Genomic DNA, 23,660 nt, shown 5'->3' with positions numbered 1-23,660 from the left:
AAAGAGTTCCAAAAAAAGAAAGAACTTGCATTGATATGGAGCCGTTTCATCCTCGGGACATCATAAAGTGCTTCATCGTGAATTAATTACTTCTGAAGCGTAGTCACTGTTGTAATGTAGGCAAACACAGCAATAAATTTGCATTCAACAATGTTCTACAAACCGCAATGAGATAAATTACCAGTTAATCCGATTTGACGGTGTTGGTTGAGGGATAAATGTTGGCCAGGACACCAGGAGAACTCCTGTGCTCTTCTTCAAATGGTGCCATGGGATCTTTTACGTCCACCTGAACAGGTTTAATGTCTCATCCAAAGAATGGCACCTCTGATAGTGCAGCACTCCCTCAGTACTGCACTGAAGTGCCTACCTAGATTATGTGCTCAACTCCTGCTGTGGAGCTTGAACCTACAACTTTGATTCAGAGGCAAGAATGTTACCACTGACACAAGCTGACACTAGCATAAACTAGGGATGTTGGGGAGGGAAGTAGAGTATCAGCATGAATTATGGGATGAAGAGTGCCATTGTGAACTAATGCAGAGCGATGCAAGGGTACCAGGGTGAAACTGGCGGAAGGGAGGAGAGAAAGAAGAAACATACTAGCAGGAACTAGGGAGGTAGGACAGAGAGGAACTGGGGAGATGGGCAAAGAAAAATAATGCTAGTATGAACTGTTGAGAGGGAGGCAGAAGAGCGACAGTGTGAAGTGGGGAGTTGTGGGGAGACTAAGGGTGCCAGCATGAACTGGTGAGGAAAAGAAGAATGCCAGCAGGAATTTGGGGCTGAATAGAATGAAGAAAGTCAGTGTGAAAGGGAGGAAGAAGAGTTCCAGAATAAACTGGGGTGGATGGGTGGAGGGGAGGAGAGAGTGAGGATTAGCATAGTGGAACCTACAGACTTGGTCTAAACTCCCAATCTCCTGTGGCATCTGCAAACTTGTGAATGGCTCCATTAATGTTGTCATCCAAATCATTAATGAAGATGATGAACAGGAATCCTCTATTCTAACTTTCACCGAGAACAATTTATATTTAAGCTGTAACGTAAAAAAAGTCCGAAGGTGCTTCACCAATAAGCACAAGGAAACTTACCTAAAGCCAGGAAAGTAGAGATTAGGAGGGCGTAACTGAATGCTTGGCCAAAGAGATAGATTTTAAGAAGGTTTTTAATGGCAAAAGGAGGGGCAATGAGGTTTAGGGAGGGAGAGTCAGGGAGTAGGAATCAAGCCCCTGAAGGGGTCGGCAACCAATGGTGGGGTGAAGAGAAGGAGGGATGCACACAGCGTTGGAATCAGAGAAATGGAGTGTTTGGGAGGGAATATAGGGCTTGAAGGAGATTATAAAAATATGGTGGGGGCAAGGCAATGGAGGGATTTAAAGACAAGAACTTTAAGTTTACTGCATTGGGGGACTGAGAGCCAATGTATGTCAGCGAGGCTGAAGGTAATGGGCAAGTGGGACTTGGTGTGGGACAGGATAAAAGCAGTGGAGTTCTGGACAAGTAGGAGTTTCAAAAAACAGTGTGAATTACCCAAAGGAAAAGAGTACTGTCATTATAGAAAATGTAATCAGTGTACAATGACAGAAATAATGTCCCAGTAAATCAACAAATATAGAAAAATACAAAAATCTGATCACAAATGTCTAGAAATCTGATTATTTTGGCGACTCACTGAGATTCCTCTCTCTCCTTGGGTCCAAGGGTGCAGGGAATCTGTTTGAAAACTTATTCTTTTAAGTAAAAAATGAGATACAACAAAAGCAATATTTCAACAGGCAACAATATGTTTCTATTTTGGTGCAATTTTGTAGAAAAGCCAAAAACAGCTTTGACCTGTGCGGATTGAATTTTACATCACATCCTGAGATTAGAGTTTTCTATTCCCTGGGCAGTATATCATGAAACAGAACAGAGTTATATATATTTGCTCCCTTGATATGCAAGACTCACTCTCTACTTTTCTTGAATGTTCATTTAAAAAATATAGTGAGAAACAAGTCATTGAAAGGAGTTGTACTGAAGATCCTAGGTTACAAAAACAAAAATAAAATAGCGTTTTAATTCTGCAGAACTAAACAACTGAGTTAAAGGGAATATTCTATAGAACAAACGCTCTTTGGAATGCCAGATAGGCAAAAAAAATATTTTGTGGACATTTGTTAACAAAAGGAGCCCAGATTCGTCCACAGATCTAGATTCCTTTTGCTATTATTGGTAAACAAATTGGCATCCATCTTGTGGTAAATGTTACAACATAGCATTAATGGGGTGGGGGCTAGAAGGGTCACGCTCCATCATTTAGCGTACATTTTAATAACAAGTGGATATGAACAAGACTGAAACACTTGGAGAACTTCAGAATTATCCCTACAGCAGAAAAATAAATAATAATATTTCAAATTTTTAGTTAATTTGAAGAATACTATCAATTGAAAATGTTCTATATATTTCATATTAATGATTAGAAATTTAGGGCACAATTACATACCAGCTTTAGCTTTAGGATTGAGTTTAACAGTTCCCACTGAGTAGATTTCAGGCGGTAGTGGGTTGTTCGCCTGTTTTAAACCCCATCTGATTTTCCTTTCCATTATGGAGACCCACTACCACCCGTTTCTGGCGGGAAAAGTTAAAATTGACCATGTGGGGGTTGGCAGCAAAGAGGCCGGAGCCATTTTGAGGGTTATGCGAACATACGAAAAGACAGGAAAAGGCCCTTTGGTCCATCCAATGCACCCACACAATTGTGATGCTTTGTGTATCACAATATATTCACTCCCCATCCCACCCAAAACCATGAGATCTCCTGGGAGAGATGAAAAAGCAGATAAAAACCGAGGCCAATTTGGGGAAAAAAAATCTGGGAAATTTCCCTCCGACTCCCCCCCCCCCCCCCCACCCCCCCACCCTGCCCGGGCGATCGAAACTGGTCCATTCTTGGCCCTGAATTCTATGCACTACCTACCTTTTGTATGAGGTGATCTCTACCCCAGGCAGAAACAGGTCCAGCTCTCTCTTGAAGGAATTCAATGAATCAGCGTCCACCGCATGAGCTGGCTCCTGTTCCAGAGGGCCACTATTCTCTGGGAAGAGAATCACCTCCTGGCATCTAACCTAGATCTGGCCTTACACAACTTAAAATTGTGACCCCTGGTCCTCCCTAACCCATTTAATTGGAACAAAATGTCAACTCAAACACAATCTATTCTCTTCATCATCTTATAAACCTTGATCAGATCACCCCTAAGTCTACGTTTCTTTAAAGTGTAGAGTCCCAACTCTTTTAACCTATCTTGATAACTAAGATGCTTTAAACTGGGAATTAGTCTACTGGCCCTCCTTTGCACCCTTTCCAATGCCTCAATTATCACCCACCATGTGAGAAGACCAAAACTGGACAGAGTATTCCAACTGAGGCCTGACCAAGGACAAAATATTATGTTTTGACTTATAGTCAATTGTCCTATAAATGCACCCCAACACCCTATTCACTCTAGCTATCACTTCATGGCATTGTTCATGAATGTTTTATGTTTTAGAGATCTATGCACTAGATTTCCCAGATTTCTTTTTTTCTCCACCTTCTTTAATGCTTTTCCCTGAAGGGTGTATGTATGTTCAGCATTCACCCTGCCCACATGCATAACACTGCACTTTTCCAAGTTAAACATCATTTGCCAGTTACAAGCCCAATCCCCCAACACATCAAGATCCGCCTGAAGCAGTCGAGCATCGTCTACAGTCCTGACACTCGCACAGATCTTGGTATCGCAGATCGTGCCCCTAACACCTACATCTAGATCATCAATAAGAATAGTAAAGAGTATCAGTCCCAACACCGATCCCTGCAGGATACCACTGGTGACTGGTCTCCAAACAGATCTAAATCCACCTATAACTACTTTCTGCCTACAGCCTTCCAGCCAGTTCTCAATTCAGCTCAGTATCAGAGGCAATGATCTTGTAGAGAAGCCTTTTGTGTAGTACTTTATCAAAAGCTTTTTGGAAGTCTAAGTAGACAATGTGTACTGGGCTTCTCTCATCCATCATCGAGGTGACTTCTTCAAAAAATATAATTAAGTTTGTAAGACGTGACCTTTTTTTGAAGCCATGTTGAGTGTCCCTAATATGTCGCTCCATATATAAGTAATCATATATTGCATCCCTAATGATTCTCACAAGTATCCTTCCTATTACTGATGTCAAACTGAATCCTCATTGAAATGGAATCGGTGAGTTATGGCCACCAAACGGGTGTTTCAATGCAGCTCGCCAGATTTATGCCCGTTCGATGTTAGATGGCATGGAGGCTGCCGGAGCGGCAGTGAGATAAGGCTGGGAGGATCTCCCCGTGCAGGGAGGGAGCTCAAGGCGGCGGCGGCCAGATTATTTTTGTAGGGCCTGGAAGAGCACTCCTGCTCCTCCTAGCCCCACAAAAATAATTTTAAAATTATCTTTTCAGGGTGTCTTTGCCTCTATCGCCATTAAAACTGGGCAGAGATTGCATAGCGCATGCTCCGACCAGTTGTGCCCTAAAATGGCAATTTGGGTGCTATGTACAGCATAGGATCCGATTTGCATATTAAAAGGAACCTACCACCAATAACAGCAGGCGCTTTGACCGTCCAGTGGTAGGCCCCTGTGAATGTGGCAAAGGGCAGAGCGTGTACGTTAATGGGGTGGTAGGTCTACGAACCCTATTTTGAGGCCGTTACTACCCTGTTAATGCTGAGTTTGGCAAGTTAACATCGACCTCCATAGTGTGTAAACAGGGTTGACTGCAGATCAAATTGATCTTCAGACCCAGAAGATGAAATCCAACACCAGATAGTGTGAGACCTTAATTGCAGATTGCAGACCACAGTGTGAACATGATCTTCTGTGGTTTGGGTTCAAAAGGTCAGAGTAGAACAGGCCAAGGGAGGAAAACGTTGTAATTTGATATAAGATGTTTCCTAACTTGATTGTCTCTTCTTGGGATAATAGTAGAAACCTGTTAATGGCAGCTAAGTTTTCCAAGCAGTTTTGTGGTGTGTCATCAAAAAGATGATGCAATATCACCAGCTGACTGCACAGCTATTCAAACCCTGGAGGTAGGATTGGGTATTGGAGGTGCCAGTAAGAATTAACTCTGACAAACCCAAAGGAAAGGCGGGAGCAATTTGCTTGCAGTTCCACTGCTGGATTGTGAATGCACTGGTAAAATAATTTTGCTTAATTAAATATTGTTGCCAGTAAAGGTTATTATTCAAATGACCATTTAATTACACTGAACGTGTGTGTTGGCAACTGCAGAGATGTTTTTCACATCTTCACATTTGTATAATAAAATATGAATTAATTTAGTTATATTATAAATATGTAGAATAAATCCTAGCCATCGGTGAGCTATGACAGATCTCCACTTGTGAGACTGGCTGTAATTCACTCATACCCTGTCATATAAGTCATTCCATCAGCTTTACCTGTGCAGCTATTTATAACATCTCACAGCCACATGTAACAGCACTTGTTTAATGTTTCCTCAGCTACTACTTGTTTGCACCTGACATCTACTGAACTCTCACCTCCTGCAGACAGTATAAAGCCCTTTCTGTGCCTCAAATCAGTCCCGGCATAAAACAAACTTACCTCAGGTGTTTCAATCTGGGACTGATTCAGAGGCAGTGCAGTGTTGTTTTAATGAGGAATTAATCTTTCGATATTATCATTTCCCATGCAGTGATGTCAGAGCATGCATGACATCCTGATGTTAACATATACACAGTTATAGCTGCATTGAACAAATGGTTTCAGGCACGCAGGTGATTCACTGCATGAAAAGTGGAGTTTGGCATGACAGAACTGATGACTCAGCTAGTTTGTTAGGATAAATGAATATTTGACACAGTTCTGTAAATGTGGCTTGAGAGGAATTGGCAGTGGTATTACATTGGCCCAGAATTTCCTGGAGACATGCGTAAAGGCGCATCTATGTTGTAGGGCCCGCTCTACAGCACTAAAGTCCCAGGAAATTATGACATAACTGATTTATGACATGCCATAATTTCATGGCACTTTTGCCTCACCTCGTCAAAACAGTTAAACAGTTAATTATCAAAAATATTAAAATCAATGGCAATTGCAAATTTGCTGAAGTAACACTACTGTGATCAGTGCTGCCATTTAGACTGTTGCAGAATGGTGCTGGTGGGCTCAATATGTTTGGTATGATTACAGGAATATTACATTTGTGCATAAACTTCTCCCGGTCATAATGTTAAAAGTAAATTATGTAATTAGTATTTGCAAATACTATTAGTTCTAGCTGATTTCTGGATATTTGCACAATCCCGGGAACCAAAGGTCCTTTGGCTATTAACATTCTAAAGAATAAACCTTTAAACTAGAGGATATTAATTTTGAAAAAATGCTGCCAACATTGTTGTTCCAGCGCTAATAATATTTCCATTGGTGGGAAAAGCACTAATGTTAGCAATTACACACTTACTGGCATACCTTTTGTAATGTTTTCTTTACTGTTTATTCCAATCATCCAGGACCAATTCAACTAAATGAATTACATGTCTCTCACTCAATGATTTATTTATTAATTGCTTTTAGCCCACAACCAATGACAATGTATGAAGTAACGTGGGTGCATTATAGGAGTCTGTTGGGTACGGTTCTGATGTAGGAATAGAAACATAGAAACATAGAAAATAGGAGCAGGATTAGGCCATTCGGCCCTTCGAGCCTGCTCCGCCATTCAATATGATCATGGCTGATCCAATACCATATTCCCGCTCTCTCCCCATACCCCTTGATGCCTTTTGTGTCTAGAAATCTATCTAGCTCCATCTTAAATATATTCAGTGACTTGGCCTCCACAGCCTTCTGTGGTAGAGAATTCCACAGGTTCACCACCCTCTGAGTGAAGAAATTTCTCCTCATCTCAGTCCTAAATGTCCTAATGCAGGGATTACATCTCCACACTAAATGTCTATTTGTAAGCATTTGAAGTTATCTATATAGGATAATTTTATTGAATTTGTAGTTTATCTCGCATTATTTGTTATGGATTGATTTTTTGCTAGCTGCATAATTTAAAAAAAATTAAATACAAATGAAGCATCAAATTCGGCTTGAAGTCGTAGTACACACACAACGAAATGAATCATCCAGAACCTGCACATATACATAAATGTGTATTTGTTACTGTTTATATCTAGATGGAGTGTAAGTTCAATGAAATGTCACTTTAATTTGCATTTTAAAGTCTGAAAACTAAACGTGTACTGTGGCATTTAGCTTGGACAGTGCCCCACTGTGTACCACCCAGCAAGCGCCCCGTAGGTCTTGGTTCTCGCTTTCGAATTGGGACATGTCAAATCCAAACTAATCAAACAGTTGCATTTTTCAGCTCCCGGGGTGGCCGCTTCGTTTATTAATAGCGGTGAAAACCTTTCTGCAACAGTAAACAAAGATCAAAGTGCGTGTGATTGGGAAGACTGGTCTCCATCCATCTGCAGATGCTAATCATTGGCTGCACCTCTTTTGAGTCGACGCTATGCTTGCCGCAGCATATTGTGATCAGTTTTCCAGCAAAGTTTGCTTAGATTCGTCATTGGAGGATCGTGGCACACAATAGTCCAACTTATGGCATTCATATCACCATTGCAGGAAATTCCCGGCCATTGTTTTTAAATAGTACACTGTTCTTATTTTTTGCCATGTTAATAGCTTACTATATTGTAATTAAATTGTTGGTGAATGTTTATTACAGATCTTAAAAACGATTGGAGTAAAATACTACTGTAGATATATGGAATTCCAAGATTTTCTGGTGTTTTGGGGATCATACTCTGTGATCCCATGTTCAGAGAAGTTATGAGTCTGGTTGATACGAAGTTGTAAAATTGCTACCTGCCTCAATGCTGATATACATGGCTCTCCATCACCATTTTAATGGTAAATGGAGTTCATCGAAGATTACCTCTAGTAGCACCTTGACTTTGCTGGGGTGATTATGGGAAGTTGCTCATTGGGAGCCATGGTAAATATTTAAAAACTATTAAGAGACACATTTACAATCTACACATTATTCTTGTTATTGAGGCCAGTAAATGTTGCATTATAGAGGCCAGAAAATGTTACATTCTGGTAGCATCAATGGTACACAGAGAGGAATGGTGTTTCCCAAAGAAAGGTTTAACTGTACTTACTGTAAAGAATCTTACAACACCAGGTTATAGTCCAACAATTTTATTTGAAAATCACAAGCTTTCGGAGATTATCTCCTTCGTCAGGTGAGCGTGGGACTCCTTGAACATTTCGCATTTATAGCCAGAGAACAATACCTGGTGATTACAGATAATCTTTCCAACTGCCCGTTGTCAAGGCAATCAAAGTGTTCAGACAGAGAGGTGTTACCTACAGGACTACTGAATATACAAACGGCCAGGTGGTCCTGTTGGTAACACCTCTCTGTCTGAACACTTTGATTGCCTTGACAACGGGCAGTTGGAAAGATAATCTGTAATCACCAGGTATTGTTCTCTGACTATAAATGCGAAACGTTCAAGGAGTCCCACGCTCACCTGACGAAGGAGATAATCTCCGAAAGCTTGTGATTTTCAAATAAAATTGTTGGACTATAACCTGGTGTTGTAAGATTCTTTACATTTGTCAACCCCAGTCCATCACTGGCATCTCCACATCATGTACTTACTGTACCAGAACAAGACCACTTACGCAAACACTGAATTTTTAAACGATAGATGAGTAAACAGAGACATGAACTGATCCAGTCTGAATGAAAACTCATATAATTTGATACGAGTGCCAATAAGGATTAAGCATCCAGTGTCTGGAGATACTGTAGAAAAAAACGACTAATATAGATTTTTGAAGTTATTGTGAATTACGCATCACTGCAGAGTGACATACATTAAGATGGCACAGTTCTGATAATTGCAGATGGCAATTCCCTTGTCTGTAGTGTCAAGTGAAGAGATGCTGGAACCTGAACCAATAGATATGGTTACAACAATTGAAGGTTCAAAATGTCATATCTCCAACTGTAGCATGCACACAATATGCGCAGTCCTGAGAAAAGCAAACTCTATTAACTGTGGATATCAATTAAAAATAAGAAGCGAGAAAGGAAAGAAACATATTGTAAATTTTCTAATATGGTTGAAATTTTATGTAATAAAAATGGATAAAACATTAATTACATAAACTAATTATAAATTTGTGGGTAGATTATTAAAAAAAACCTAGAAGAAAAAGATCATTCAATTAAAGGAGAACATGTATGACTGTGTTTAAATAGCAGTGAGTTATGGTAAAAAAATAGATATTTCATTACTCAGTGAAACAAATCATTGAAAATTACTTATACAGAAACAAAAAACCTTTCAAACACATACTTTAGAATTTTTTAATGCACCAGTTTCTTGGATCTATAAATAAAACTGAACAGATGGGAATCAAACACTTAGCTTTATAATTTACTCCTTTCTGTAGTAGAATGTTTTACATGAAACAAACAGATGGCAAAACCGAACCAACTGTGTTAACACAACCTCCTTTAAAGTGATTAATGCGAAGCCTTCTTCTCAAGCTGCATGTAAATGTTTTTGTTTACTGTTTCAAATAACCAAGCTAACGAAAGATTTGCACAGGATCTGTTTGAGCTCCACGCAGGTGTGATGCTGTTTTAGCTTAGTGTGAAAAATGTGACTCCCTTTGGGGTTGTTCGTTCCAAAACAGAACTTAATTCCAGCACTAAAATGAGGATACTTTCTCAGGGTCAGCAGAGGGAGCCATTTCACTGTGGCAAACCAGCACGTTTCACTGATAGCAGGTGCAGCACCAGACGGTCCACCTATGGAGCTGCTCTTCGGAAACACTCTGCAAAGATGAACACAATAAATTATGGTTTCCAATTCATCTTTTAAGACTTAGTTCTTAAGTCTTGGCTCTGACAGCCTAAGCTCAAACTCTCTAAACTTGGATAAGGGGAATGGAATACCCCTATGGGGAGAAATTGTGCACTCCACACAAATTCTACCTGTGTAGATTTCTCAGCAGCTTGGTTTGAAGACTATTAAGTAAGGTGATGAGTTTTCATACGAGTCAGACACCCAGTTGACCATATAAAAAAAAAATCACAAGATGTGAGAACCTGGCTGCAGTGCCTGTTCATTGGCACATATTTTCACTGCATCATGTTTTAGGTACTGAATTCATGGAGATGTCGTACTAGTGCAATGGGAAGTGTTTTTCAGAGGTGGGTATTAGGTTGCACTGTTGTGATATTTTATGAGGAGCCCAGTGTCACGGAAAACCTTTTTTGTGAGCTAAGTACACAAAAGTTCTCCTCCCCAGTTTTCATAATATCTTACCATAATACAGATACAGGATAGAAAGACTATCAGTGCAGCCACAGCAACTTTGTTTGAAGCAGCTACTTTATGTGAAATAGTCAAATGATTAGTGTTTAGTTTCTTTAAACTTAAAACATGCAATAACGATTCAAGACTTGCAACATAAAACAGGAATGTTTACATTGACTTAAGAAAGTGATTTTGTTTCTCAAATGCTGAAAATAAAAGATAGCAGCCATTTGAGCCCTGGTGCAGACTAGGAATCCTTTATTAGTAAATAAACATGGCTGAAGGTAGTTTTAAAAATAATATGAAGTCACAATATTTTACTCAATACATCAAGTAATATGTATTTATTGATTAAATAATGTTCTGATCTATTGCTTAGAATAATTACACAAAAGAGCAACTTGCCTTTAAAAAGGCAGTGTCTTGCTTTTGTTTCCTTTCCCTTTCAAAACATCCCCCCTCTACTGCCATGAATTCACAACAATGAAAGTGAACTCTAAAAACTATGGACTCTGGCCAAGCTTTGACATTAAGTTACTCTGTGAGTCAGTTGCAATAGGCGTCTCTCTGCCCAAACATGGATATCATGAGATTCCTGATAACATTTGCCTAGGTGCCCCAGGAGCGAGGGCTCAAAGACAGAACTTGTTAAATTGACAGCTGGCATGAAAGATTCTCTTCTAGGATTTCAACTTATAACCTATTACTTAGCAACAATTATTGAAATGTACAGTAAAGTGCAGATTATGCCATGCCATTGGGGGAGGAATGAGTGCTTTCATCGTAACATCCAGTACAGTGTAAGCTGTCACCATAATAGATTAGCAACATCACACATTGTGACACAAACACAAGTCAGTATGACCTTACAGTAACAGTGTTTTTCAAGTGCAGTTTTTATATGAGCACATATAAGCATAATCCATCTTTGATGCTGGTGCTTGACCCCTTTGTTTAACAAAATTTTTTGCTTTCCAGAATAGAAATTCCAAATTATGTTAGCATTTTAAGCATATAGAATCATAGAAAGTTTACAGCGTGGAAGGAGGCCATCGGCCCGTCGAGTCCATGCCGGCTCTATGCATGAACAATCCAGCTGGTCCCACTCCCCACCCTTTCCCCGTAGCCCTGCAAATTTTTACCTTTCAAGTACTCATTTAGTTCCCTTGTGAAGGCCATGATTGAATCTGCCTCCACCACCTCCTCAGGCAGTGCATTCCAGATCCTAACCACTCGCTGTGTAAAAAAGTTTTTCCTCATGTCGCCTTTGGTTCTTTTGTCAATCACCTTAAATCTATGTCCTCTGGTCCTTGACCCTTCCGCCAATGGGAACAGTTTCTCTCTATCTACTCTGTCTAGACCCTTCATTGATTTTGAATGCCTCTATCAAATCTCCTCGCAACCGTCTCTGTTCCAAGGAGAACAACTCCAGCTTCTCCAGTCTATCTACGTAACTAAAGTCCCACATCGCTGGAATCATTCCAGTAAATCTCTTCTGCACCCTCGCTGAGGCCTTCACATTTTTCCTGAAGTGCAGTTCCCAGAACTGGACACAATGGGCATCATTTTAGCACCCGCTATTGGGTGCGTACCTGGCGGGGGGGCTCCGAAAATTGGAGAATCCCGGAGTGGGTCAGGAGCCCGGCTCCAACCCGCCCACTTCCGGGTTCCCCATTGATGCGCTGGCGTGCGCGCGCAGCCCCCGCTGGTGGGAATCCCGCAGGCAATTAAAGCCAGCGGGATGCCACTTAAAAGTATTTATCTTGCTTGTTCAGGTCATTAACTGACCTGATTAAGGGATTATGTGAGGAGGGGTGGGATTTTATAGAAAACTGGGACTGTTTCCCATACTGGGGGAAACACTCCCAGTTCAAATGGACGTGTTGCAGCCATCAGCCTGTGGCAGCTGCAAAGGTCCATTTGACAGGTGGTGGGGGGAGACCCTCACTCATTGCAGGAGGCCACTCTGTCACTTGGGACAAAGTTTGGCCTCCACCACCCTCCTCCTGACAAGAAAATTCACCAACTTGCACACTTACCCCAGGGTCCAGAGACATGTACCTACCTTGCGGACCCCCTCAGATGTACATCTTCCAGATGGGGGCCGCCGTAGCTGCAGTCATGACCTCCTTGGAGGGCGAACAGCATCACCAGCCTCGCCATCCACGCCGTCCACCTCTGACACGTGGAGCTCCACAACAGAGTGCTGTGACACATCCACCTGTACAGCTGGAGGGAGGGCTACCGCAGAGAGAGATGCGTCGCAGAGGGCACTACCCTCGCCACAGGGTCCACAGACCGAGGCTCAGCTTCCTGGACCTCTCTGAGCAGCAGTGCACACGGAGGCTCAGAGTCACTTGACATGTAGTCGTGGACATCTGCAGCCTCCTTCATGCCAAGCTGCTCCCGGCTGGCCCGAGCACCATCTTCTTACCTGTCGCTGTCAAAGTCACCACTGCCCTCAACAACTTCTCCTCCGCATCCTTCCAGGGTGCCACCGGGGACATTGCTGACGTCTCTCAGTCGTCTGCACAAAAGAGCCCTGCAAATACACCTACACCCACTCTGCAGTGACACAATGGGTGGCATCAGTTGTGGGTCTTCATAGTGATCCTCAGGAAAGGGCATTATTGCACAAACCAGACAAGATTCGCAAAGACGTGGCAGTAGTGGTGCCAATATAATATGTAATGTGAGTTGATCAGAAATTAAATATAAGTAAAAACCATGACAAACCCTCAAGCACCCTTGTGCATCCCCTTCATGCTCACGACACGTTTGCCTTACGCTTCCTACTGCACATATGTGATGCATGCTCTGTGGCTGCAGCACAGGTAGTGGCAGGTTGAGTGAGGCAGACTGTGAAAAAGATGCATGAGAGGGTGAGTATGAGATAGAGCCATGAGATTGTATGAGGATTGGGTTGAGTGGTAGTGGCGGGATGAGTACTGGCGAGGTGAGTAAGTGCAGGTAAGATGAGGATGAGGTTTGAGTGGGTATGAGGGGTGATGTGACAGAGTAGTGTTAGCAGTGCAGAAGGAGGTGTGGGGTGGGGGCAGTGATGTGGCAGATGGAGTGTAGGGGAATGAGTAAGTGTACTCACTTTGGCTGACCTACTGAGGTCATTGGAGCGCCTCCTGCACTGTATGCAGGTGCGTGATATGTTGGTGGTGCATGTGACCTCCTCTGCCACCTCGAGTCAGGCCTTCCTGGTGGCAGAGGCAGGCCGCTTCCTCCCGCCCGCCGGGGGGGAAGATCTCTGTCCTCCCCCTCCTCCTCACCCCATCTATTGATACCTGAAGTGAAGCATCATTAAACTGGGAGCAGCCTTCCCCCTGGGCTGCTCCATGCTGTAATTTTTTCTATTTGTTGCAGCATCTGTCAGTGGAGGACTGCCCCTTTAAATAGAGCTCCTCCAGCTGACAGATCTTACTGTGCATGCGCAGCCCGCCAGATGCGCAGATCAGCAGTGGGGAACCCGGAAGACCAGGTAAGTGGATCCAATTGGGCTACGATCGCACAGGGGGCTGACTAATTTCACCGGGCGCGTTACCCACGCGCCCAATAGCCCCCCCGCCACGAACCCGCAGCCCTGCTAACATCGAGCCCATTACTCCAGTTGTGACCGAGCCAGTGTTTTATAAAGGTTCATCATGACTTCTAAACTTTTGTACTCAATGCCTCTATTTATAAAACCCAGGATCCCGTAAGCTTTTTTAACCACTTTCTCAACCTGCCCTGCCACCTTCAACGATTTGTGCACATATACCCCCAGATCTCTCTGTTCCTGTACCCCTTTTAGAGTTTTGCCCTCTAGTTTATATTGCCTCTCCTCATTCTTCCTACCAAAATGTATCACTTCGCATTTTTCTGCGTTAAATCTCATCTGCCACGTGTCTGCCCATGCCACCAGCCTGTCTATATCCTTTTGAAGTCTATCACTATCCTCCTCACTGTTTACTACCCTTCCAAGTTTTGTGTCATCTGCAAATTTTGAAACAGTGCCCTATACACCCAAGTCCAAATCATTAATTTATATCAAGAAAAGTAGCGGTCCCAACACTGACCCCTGGGGAACACCACTGTATACCTCCCTCCAGTACGAAAAACAACTGCTCACCACTACTCTCTGTTTCTTGTCCCTTAGCCAATTCTGTATCCATGTTGCTACTGCCCCCTTTATTCCATGGGCCGCAATCTTGATGATACGCCTACCATGCGGCACTTTATCAAATGCCTTTTGAAAGTCTCTATACACCACATCAACTGCATTGCCCTCATTAGTCCTCTCTGTTACGTCATCAAAAAACTCTATCAGGTTAATTAAACACGATTTGCCTTTAACAAATCTGTGCTGGCTTTCCCAAATCAATCCACTCTTGTCCAAGTGACTGTTAATTCTGACCCGGATTATCGTTTCTAAAAGTTTCCCCAGCACTGAGGTTAAACTGACTGGCCTATAGTTGCTGGGTTTAGCCTTAGGCCCTTTTTTGAGCAAGGGTGTAACATTTGCCATTCTTCAGTCCCCTGGCATCCCCCCCATATCTACGGATATTTGGAAGATTACGGCCCATACCTCCGCAATTTCCACCCTTACTTCCCTCAGCAACCTAGGATGCATCCCATCAGGACCAGGTGATTTATCTACTTTAGGTACAGCTAGCCTTTCAAGTACCTCTGCTTTATCAATTTTTAGCCCATCCAGTATCTCAACTATATCTTTCTTTACTGAGACCCTGGCAGCATCTTCTTCCTTGGTAAAGACAGATACAAAGTACTCATTTAGTACCTCGGCCATGCCGTCTGCCTCCAAGATCTCCTTTATGGTCCCCAATCCACCCCATCCCTCCTCTTACTACCCATTTACTGTTTACATGCCTGTAGAAGTCTTTTGGATTTCCTTTTACGTTGGCCGCTAGTCTATTCTCCTATTCTCTCTTTGCCCCTCTTATTTCCTTTTTCACTTCCCCTCTGAAATTTCTATATTCAGTCTGGTTCTCACTTGTGTTATCAACCTGCCTTCTGTCATACGCCTCTTTTTTCTGTTTCATCTTACTCACTATCTCTTTTGTCATCCAGGGTGCTCTGGCTTTAGTTGCCCTACCTTTCTCCGTCGTGGGAATATGCCTAGACTGTACCCGATCCCATCTGTACCCATCTCCTCTTTGAAGGCCACCCAATGTTCAATTACAGTTTTGCCTGCCAATCTTTGATTTCAATTTACCCGGGCCAGATCTGTTGTCATCCCATTGAAATTGGCTCTCCTCTAATTGGGTATTTTTACTTTAGAGTGGTCCGAGTCCTTTTCCATAGCTAGTCTAAACCTGATGATACTATGATCGCTGCTCCCTAAATGCTCCCCCACTGCCACTTGCTCCACTTGGCCCACCTCATTCCCTTGAACCAAGTCCAGCAATGCCTCCTTCCTCATTGGGCCGGAAAAGTACTGGTTAAGAAAGTTATCCTGAACACATTTCAAAAATTCCTCCCCCTCTGTGCCCCGTATATTGTTATTGTTATCCCAGTCTATATACTGATTCTTGTGTAAGAAACATAATCTGAAAATAGTTGCTTCTGTTTGTGCCTGCATACTGATTAGGACATTATGTATACTTACAGATCTTTCAACTTTTCCAGAGTAACACATTTGTTTGTGAACAATTACGTGCAATTCTTAGTACATATACACTTATTTCGTTACTTTGTTTACTCATGTATTTTGTGTTCAACAACCCAAAGCTTCGAGGGCCCGACAGCAGTCCCTCAAATCCCAACAAATGTGGCTACATCTCATGTCTGCTTTTCCTAAATATCTAGGGTACTCAATTAGAGTTTCCAACTCTGGTTGGACATATTCCTGGAGGTTTCATCACATGACCTCCTGCCTCCAACCGCCCTGCCCGGTCAAACATCCTTTTATCCCATCTCCAATATTTTTATAACTAATAAATGAAAACATTCAAAGAAAATAAAAAAACGCACAATTTTGCTTAATTCCCCTATGATGTTTTTCCTGGGTTTGCTGGCAGCAGTGTCCAGGAGATTAATCTTTAATTCCTGGAGACTCCAGGGCAATCCTGGAGGGTTGGCAACCCTATAATCAATAGATTAAACATGAAATGTTACTTGATGCTCTACTTATACCTTGCTTTTCAATTTATCTTTATACCTTACATTAACTTTAAACATATTAGTGCAGGTATGAATGGTGATGTAATTACATAATTGTTGTCTCCAATTACAGGCCTGGTACAGTACTTTGAAAGATATCTTATCTGACAACAATGTTTCTTTAATTGCTTTGGATGAATCTTATTTCCAAATGATGATCTCTTCCTACCAGCAAAAATACATGGGATACCAAAAATGCCAACATAAGAGGCATTCTAATAAATTTGAATTTATTTTAAAAAATTGCTCATGACTAACGTAAAGGATCTTTTCTCTTGTAGTAATTACTCGTGGGATCCCAGGCAGATTTCCCCCTTCCCACCCCAGCGACATTGAGGCCAATTGTAAGAACCCTAATACTATCCAGGTGATATTGGTTAACTCAACACAGACGATGAATTAAACCTTCTAATCTGTATGGCTTAGCTACTCACCAACTGAACCATTGGATGGAGCTAAATCCGCTTATGCATGATTTGGCTCTGAGCAAATCACAATCATATCTTGCAAATTAGATTTTTCTCTTTTACATCAGTTATCTAGATAAATTGTTCCAAAATATGAACTGTTATTATCCAGAATAGGTGATTAAAATGGTGAAATATAGTACATGGGTGTTTACACCTTTTCTGATGATCAGAGGAAACAATACTCATTGTGAGAGTACTTCTATTAAGCACTGTGAAATGATACATCAAGGTGACTTCAAACTGACAAGTAATTAATTGATTTTGCGTAATGAAACAATTTTGCAAAGTTTTGCTAATTCAGCTCCTGAGGTGGTAGAATTGATGGAAGTGTTTGTATTTATAAATGTTGATGCAGAAGTATTTGTGAGCTTTAATTATTTTTAATGCAGTGATAAACTGATGAGACAATGTTGAAAAGAACACTAATGGAAGTGAACAAGACAGAAATGTTAAAAGGAACATGGAAATGTATCCCATAAACATGATAAACTCAGAGGAAAATATAGTTTCTTCTATTTATTCGCCTTCGTGCTTACACCATTTTCCAGCCCAGTCTATGGGTAAGTGATGAATTCCCAGATCTGCATTGTAATTTGATATTAGAAGACACTTCTTGCAGCAGAGAAGGTTAAGAGAAGATTTGATAGAAGTGTTCAAAGTCATGAAGGGTTTAGATAAAGTAAATAAAGAGAAACTGTTCCCATTGGTGGAAGGGTCGAGAACCAGAGGACACAGATTTAAGGTGATTGGCAAAAGAACCAAAGGCGACATGAGGAAAAACTTTTTTATGCAGCGAGTAGTTATGATCTGGAATGCGTTGCCTGAAAGGGTGATTGAATCTGCTTCCATCATGGCTTTCAGAAAGGAATTGGATAAATACTTGAAGGGAAAATAATTGCAGGGCTACGGAGAAAGAACGGGGTAAGGGGACTAACTGGATTGCTCTTACAAAGAGCTGGCACGGGGTCGATGGACCGAATGGCCTCCTTCTGTGCTGTAATGATTCACTTGAGGGCGTTCTAGATTGTTTACTTTCACGCTTCCCCCTTTGTCGGAAATTCTGACCAAAACCAAAGAGCTCAATTCATTTCATTTTAATTATTTAAATGTGCAACATAGAACTTATAAATCATCTTTAAGTGTAAATGTATTTTAAAGGAGCTGGTGATACAAAAAGGATATCTCTGGCCAATCACATCTCTCTTCAACTTCTAAAAAGCAGGATTAACTTTTAATAGATTATTGTATTATTGTTCTTCTAGGGTAAGTGAAACCTCAACTAAAGGATGACGACAACAGTAAGTGGAATGGATTTGTAAACAATTTTACAACACCAAGTTATAGTCCAGCAATTTTATTTTAAATTCACAAGCTTTCGGAGATTTTCTCCTTCCTCAGGCAAATGTTTCAAGAGCTCCTTGAAGCCTACGCATTTATACATATTGAACAATACATGGTGTTTACAGACTGCCCCTGCAACTGCCCGTTGCCAAGGCAATCACCGTGTTCAGACAGAGAGGTGTCACCTGCAGAACCCCCGAATACACATTCAACAAAAAAACAAACAGGGAAAAAAAAACAGAGAAAAAAAAACACAGAGAGAGGCAGAAACATCCGGAAGGCAGAGAGAGCCAGCAAATGACCCATTATATTAAAAACAGATAACATTTGTTCGCTGGTGGGGTAACGTGTAGCGTGACATGAACCCAAGATCCCGGTTGAGGCCGTCCTCATGGGTGCGGAACTTGGCTATCAATTTCTGCTCGACGATTTTGCGTTGTCGTGTGTCTCGAAGGCCGCCTTGGAGTACGCTTACCCGAAGGTCGGTGGATGAATGTCCATGACTGCTGAAGTGTTCCCCGACTGGGAGGGAACCCTCCTGTTTGGCGATTGTTGCGCGGTGTCCGTTCATCCGTTGTCGCAGCGTCTGCATGGTCTCGCCAATGTACCATGCTCTGGGGCATCCTTTCCTGCAACGTATGAGGTAGACAACGTTGGCCGAGTCACAGGAGTATGAACCATGCACCTGGTGGGTGGTGTCATCTCGTGTGATGGTGGTATCTGTGTCGATGATCTGGCATGTCTTGCAGAGGTTACCGTGGCAGGGTTGTGTGGCGTCGTGGACGCTGTTCTCTTGAAAGCTAGGTAGTTTGCTGCGAACGATGGTCTGTTTGAGGTTGGGTGGCTGTTTAAAGGCGAGTAGTGGAGGTGTGGGGATGGCCATAGCGAGGTGTTTGTCCTCATTGATGACATGTTGAAGGCTGCGGAGAACATGGCGTAGTTTCTCCGCTCCGGGGAAGTACTGGACGACAAAGGGTACTCTGTTGGTTGCGTCCCGTGTTAGTCTCCTGAGGAGGTCTATGCGATTTTTTGCTGTGGCCCGTCGGAACTGTCGATCGATGAGTCGAGTGTCATATCCCGTTCTTACTAGGGCGTCCTAGTAAGAACGGGAAATGACGCTCGACTCATCGATCGACAGTTCCGACGGGCCACAGCAAAAAATCGCATAGACCTCCTCAGGAGACTAACACGGGACGCAACCAACAGAGTACCCTTTGTCGTCCAGTACTTCCCCGGAGCGGAGAAACTACGCCATGTTCTCCGCAGCCTTCAACATGTCATCAATGAGGACAAACACCTCGCTATGGCCATCCCCACACCTCCACTACTCGCCTTTAAACAGCCACCCAACCTCAAACAGACCATCGTTCGCAGCAAACTACCTAGCTTTCAAGAGAACAGCGTCCACGACGCCACACAACCCTGCCACGGTAACCTCTGCAAGACATGCCAGATCATCGACACAGATACCACCATCACACGAGATGACACCACCCACCAGGTGCATGGTTCATACTCCTGTGACTCGGCCAACGTTGTCTACCTCATACGTTGCAGGAAAGGATGCCCCAGAGCATGGTACATTGGCGAGACCATGCAGACGCTGCGACAACGGATGAACGGACACCGCGCAACAATCGCCAAACAGGAGGGTTCCCTCCCAGTCGGGGAACACTTCAGCAGTCATGGACATTCATCCACCGACCTTCGGGTAAGCGTACTCCAAGGCGGCCTTCGAGACACACGACAACGCAAAATCGGCGAGCAGAAATTGATAGCCAAGTTCCGCACCCATGAGGACGGCCTCAACCGGGATCTTGGGTTCATGTCACGCTACACGTTACCCCACCAGCGAACAAATGTTATCTGTTTTTAATATAATGGGTCATTTGCTGGCTCTCTCTGCCTTCCGGATGTTTCTGCCTCTCTCTGTGTTTTTTTTTCTCTGTTTTTTTTTCCCTGTTTGTTTTTTTGTTGAATGTGTATTCGGGGGTTCTGCAGGTGACACCTCTCTGTCTGAACACGGTGATTGCCTTGGCAACGGGCAGTTGCAGGGGCAGTCTGTAAACACCATGTATTGTTCAATATGTATAAATGCGTAGGCTTCAAGGAGCTCTTGAAACATTTGCCTGAGGAAGGAGAAAATCTCCGAAAGCTTGTGAATTTAAAATAAAATTGCTGGACTATAACTTGGTGTTGTAAAATTGTTTACAATTGTCAACCCCAGTCCATCACCGGCATCTCCACATCATGGAATGGATTTCTCATTGAAATAAAGCAGGTTTATAGTATGCCTGAATTTCACTGGTTTCAGTGAATGTTTATCAAAGAATTTTGAATTACTTTGACTTTTGGTGAATTGACAGTTTTTAAATCCAGGTTTTTCACTCATTTTCAAAGACTTTTCATTCCTTATTTTGTTCAATAATATGCTCAAGTAAATCTATCAGCAATACAAAGTGCAGCAGAATCTATACCAGCCATACACATGGGAGCAGAATCAATATCATAACAGCAATACACATTATCTGAACTGTGGAGAGTGTTAGCGCAGTACGTTGTCTGAACTGTGGAGTGTTAGCGCTGTACGTTGTCTGAACTGTGGAGAGTGAGGCAGTACGTTGTCTGAACTGTGGAGAGTGTTAGCGCTGTACGTTGTCTGAGCTGTGGAGAGTGTTAGCGCTGTACGTTGTCTGAACTGTGGAGAGTGTTAGCGCTGTACGTTGTCTGAACTGTGGAGAGTGTTAGCGCTGTGTGCTGTCTGAGCTGTGGAGTGTGTTAGCGCTGTGTGTTGTCTGAACTGTGGAGTGTTAGAGCAGTACGTTATCTGAACTGTGGGGCGTGTTAGCGCTGTGCGTTGTCTGAACTGTGGAGAGTGTTAGCACTGTACGTTGTCTGAGCTGTGGAGTGTGTTAGCGCTGTGTGTTGTCTGAACTGTGGAGTGTTAGAGCAGTACGTTATCTGAACTGTGGGGCGTGTTAGCGCTGTGCGTTGTCTGAACTGTGGAGAGTGTTAGCACTGTGTGTTGTCTGAACTGTGGAGTGTTAGAGCAGTACGTTATCTGAACTGTGGGGCGTGTTAGCACTGTGCGTTGTCTGAACTGTGGGGATTGTCAGTGCAGTGCTAACAAGAAAAATTGAAAATAGTGGTTTACTTCTGTAATTCAAATTGATCCTGGCACATGGCTGGTTAAATAATGAGCACGTCTGTTGATGCATCAACTACCTTGCTAATTTTTGTGCAAAAATTATTAATTTCAAGCTTTTTAAAACGAGAAAGGGACTAGTTTAAAAACGTAATTGGGGCTAGCAAAGGAAGCAGCATATGTTTAAAGTTTCAATTTTTTTTTTCTCCCAGCAGTTTGTCCATAACTCTAAGCTTAGCCAACAGACTAAAGAATATGAAATCCACCATCGGTGAGAGTGGAATTGGAAAATCCTCAGCTCAATAGGAAAATAGTAATTCTTCAAAGAAATACAGATCATTGTTTCCAGGAACCTCATATTTCTGTAGACATGGAAGAGTCTTGGAAGTTTGTTTACAAGCCTTATTGCTATGACATTGCTGGGCAAAGGGAAACAACTGTTGACGATATAAAATATTATACAGTTAGATATATTGCTCCATATACTGAAGTGGTCCTTACAAGTTCAGCAACTTTAGTAATTGGAATCAGAACAGACAGCACCAACATTGTGCACTCAATCAAAGGTGAGTTCTGGCTAATTTAATATTTCAAAAATTAGATACTTTGAATTCCTTGTTATACACAATAAATATTAATATTTAAGTATAACCCGGTTGGTGTTGCAATTGAAGAGCACCCCATCTGATAATTGCTGCTTCTGGAGTGAAGAGATATTTGTAGATTCCTTGCTGTGAGATTTTTTTTTCATTCTCCATCAAATACCTTTTTTAAGCATGTCACATAAGGGGCTTTCATAACAACAGTTGAATTTCCTTCAGTGCATCACTGTTTCTACAAATTCAAAAAGTAACCCTTGAAACAATTTATAATTTTACATTTTTGCTTGATATAAAAAGAATGCTTCACAGGGAATTATAAAACACTGCTTATTTTCCTACTGGTTAAGAGTTACATGCATCCAAGCAACTAAAAATAGAATGCCTGTATTTTCCATGAAATATTTTGTGTGAACAGAAAACTGGATTGCAAAATTCTAGTATAAAGAGGCATGACTGAAACATACAAATCTAAATATAAATTGAATATTGCACATAAATTTTGTGACAACTTGTGAGTGAGTCACATGTGATGAAATCACTTTTGAGTCATGCAAAATAATGGTTAAACACTATGTCCAACTCCCAAAGTATTCTGCATTTCTTGGACCACATCACTCACTTTGGTCTCTTCACCTTTGCTTCTGCTCAGCTCTCCTCCTTTGTTTCTTCTCTGTAATCCACCTTTCTGGTGTTGCTGTCTCCTGTTTCCAATCATACCAATCGCAACTCAGACACTACATTGACTCCAGCCACTTCTGCTTTTCTGCCTACACAGCCACCTCTAGTGTACCCGAAAGGTCCATTCTTGGGTTCCTCTTCACATGCTACCCTTTGACAACATAATCTGGAAACAGGGGATCAATTGCCACATGGATGCTAATGACATCTAACTGTACCTCTCTTCCTCTTCCATTGGTCCAAAAGCTGTTGCTACTCTCCAACTGCTCTCTGACAGCAAAACCTCGACAAAGCAAATCTTTCTCCAGCTTAATCCTTCTCGACTCCCATCAGCACCTACATGCCTTTGGTCTTGACTGTTTTCTTCCACTTCTGGAACAAAGCCAACCTCGGCCCCTGCCCTTCACCCTCCACAACTCTGGTCAATGCCTTCAGCACCTCAAAATTTAAGTTCTCGAACGCTCTCCCAGCTAGACCTCCTGCCTTAACTTGTCTAAAACTCTTAAATCCGCATCCTCACTTACACAAAATCCTGCACTCCAGTCAACCCAGTCCTCTCCAGCCTCCACTGGCTCCCCCTGTCCCAGCAAGTTGGCTTCTCATACTTGTTTTCAAATCCCTACAAGGCCTTGCCTCCCCAACCATATTGGTCTCCTGCTTCCCAAGTTCCTCCAACACTGGGCTACTCATGCCCTCTGTTCAACTATGGGTAGCCACTTGTTCAACCACAACACTCCTGCCCTCTAGAAGCCTCTGCCCTTCTGCCTTGTCACCTCCCTCTGCGCATTCAAAAACCTTTTCTCCAACCTTCACTTTGGGTCCCCACCCTCTCTCAATTTTTCCTTTTTCTCTTCTACTCAACATTTAG

This window comes from Heptranchias perlo, chromosome 18 (genome assembly GCF_035084215.1).
Source record: "Heptranchias perlo isolate sHepPer1 chromosome 18, sHepPer1.hap1, whole genome shotgun sequence".
Lineage (NCBI taxonomy): Eukaryota > Metazoa > Chordata > Chondrichthyes > Hexanchiformes > Hexanchidae > Heptranchias > Heptranchias perlo.
The sequence above is the reverse complement of the archived record's forward strand: the minus strand, read 5'-3'. Positions refer to the sequence as shown.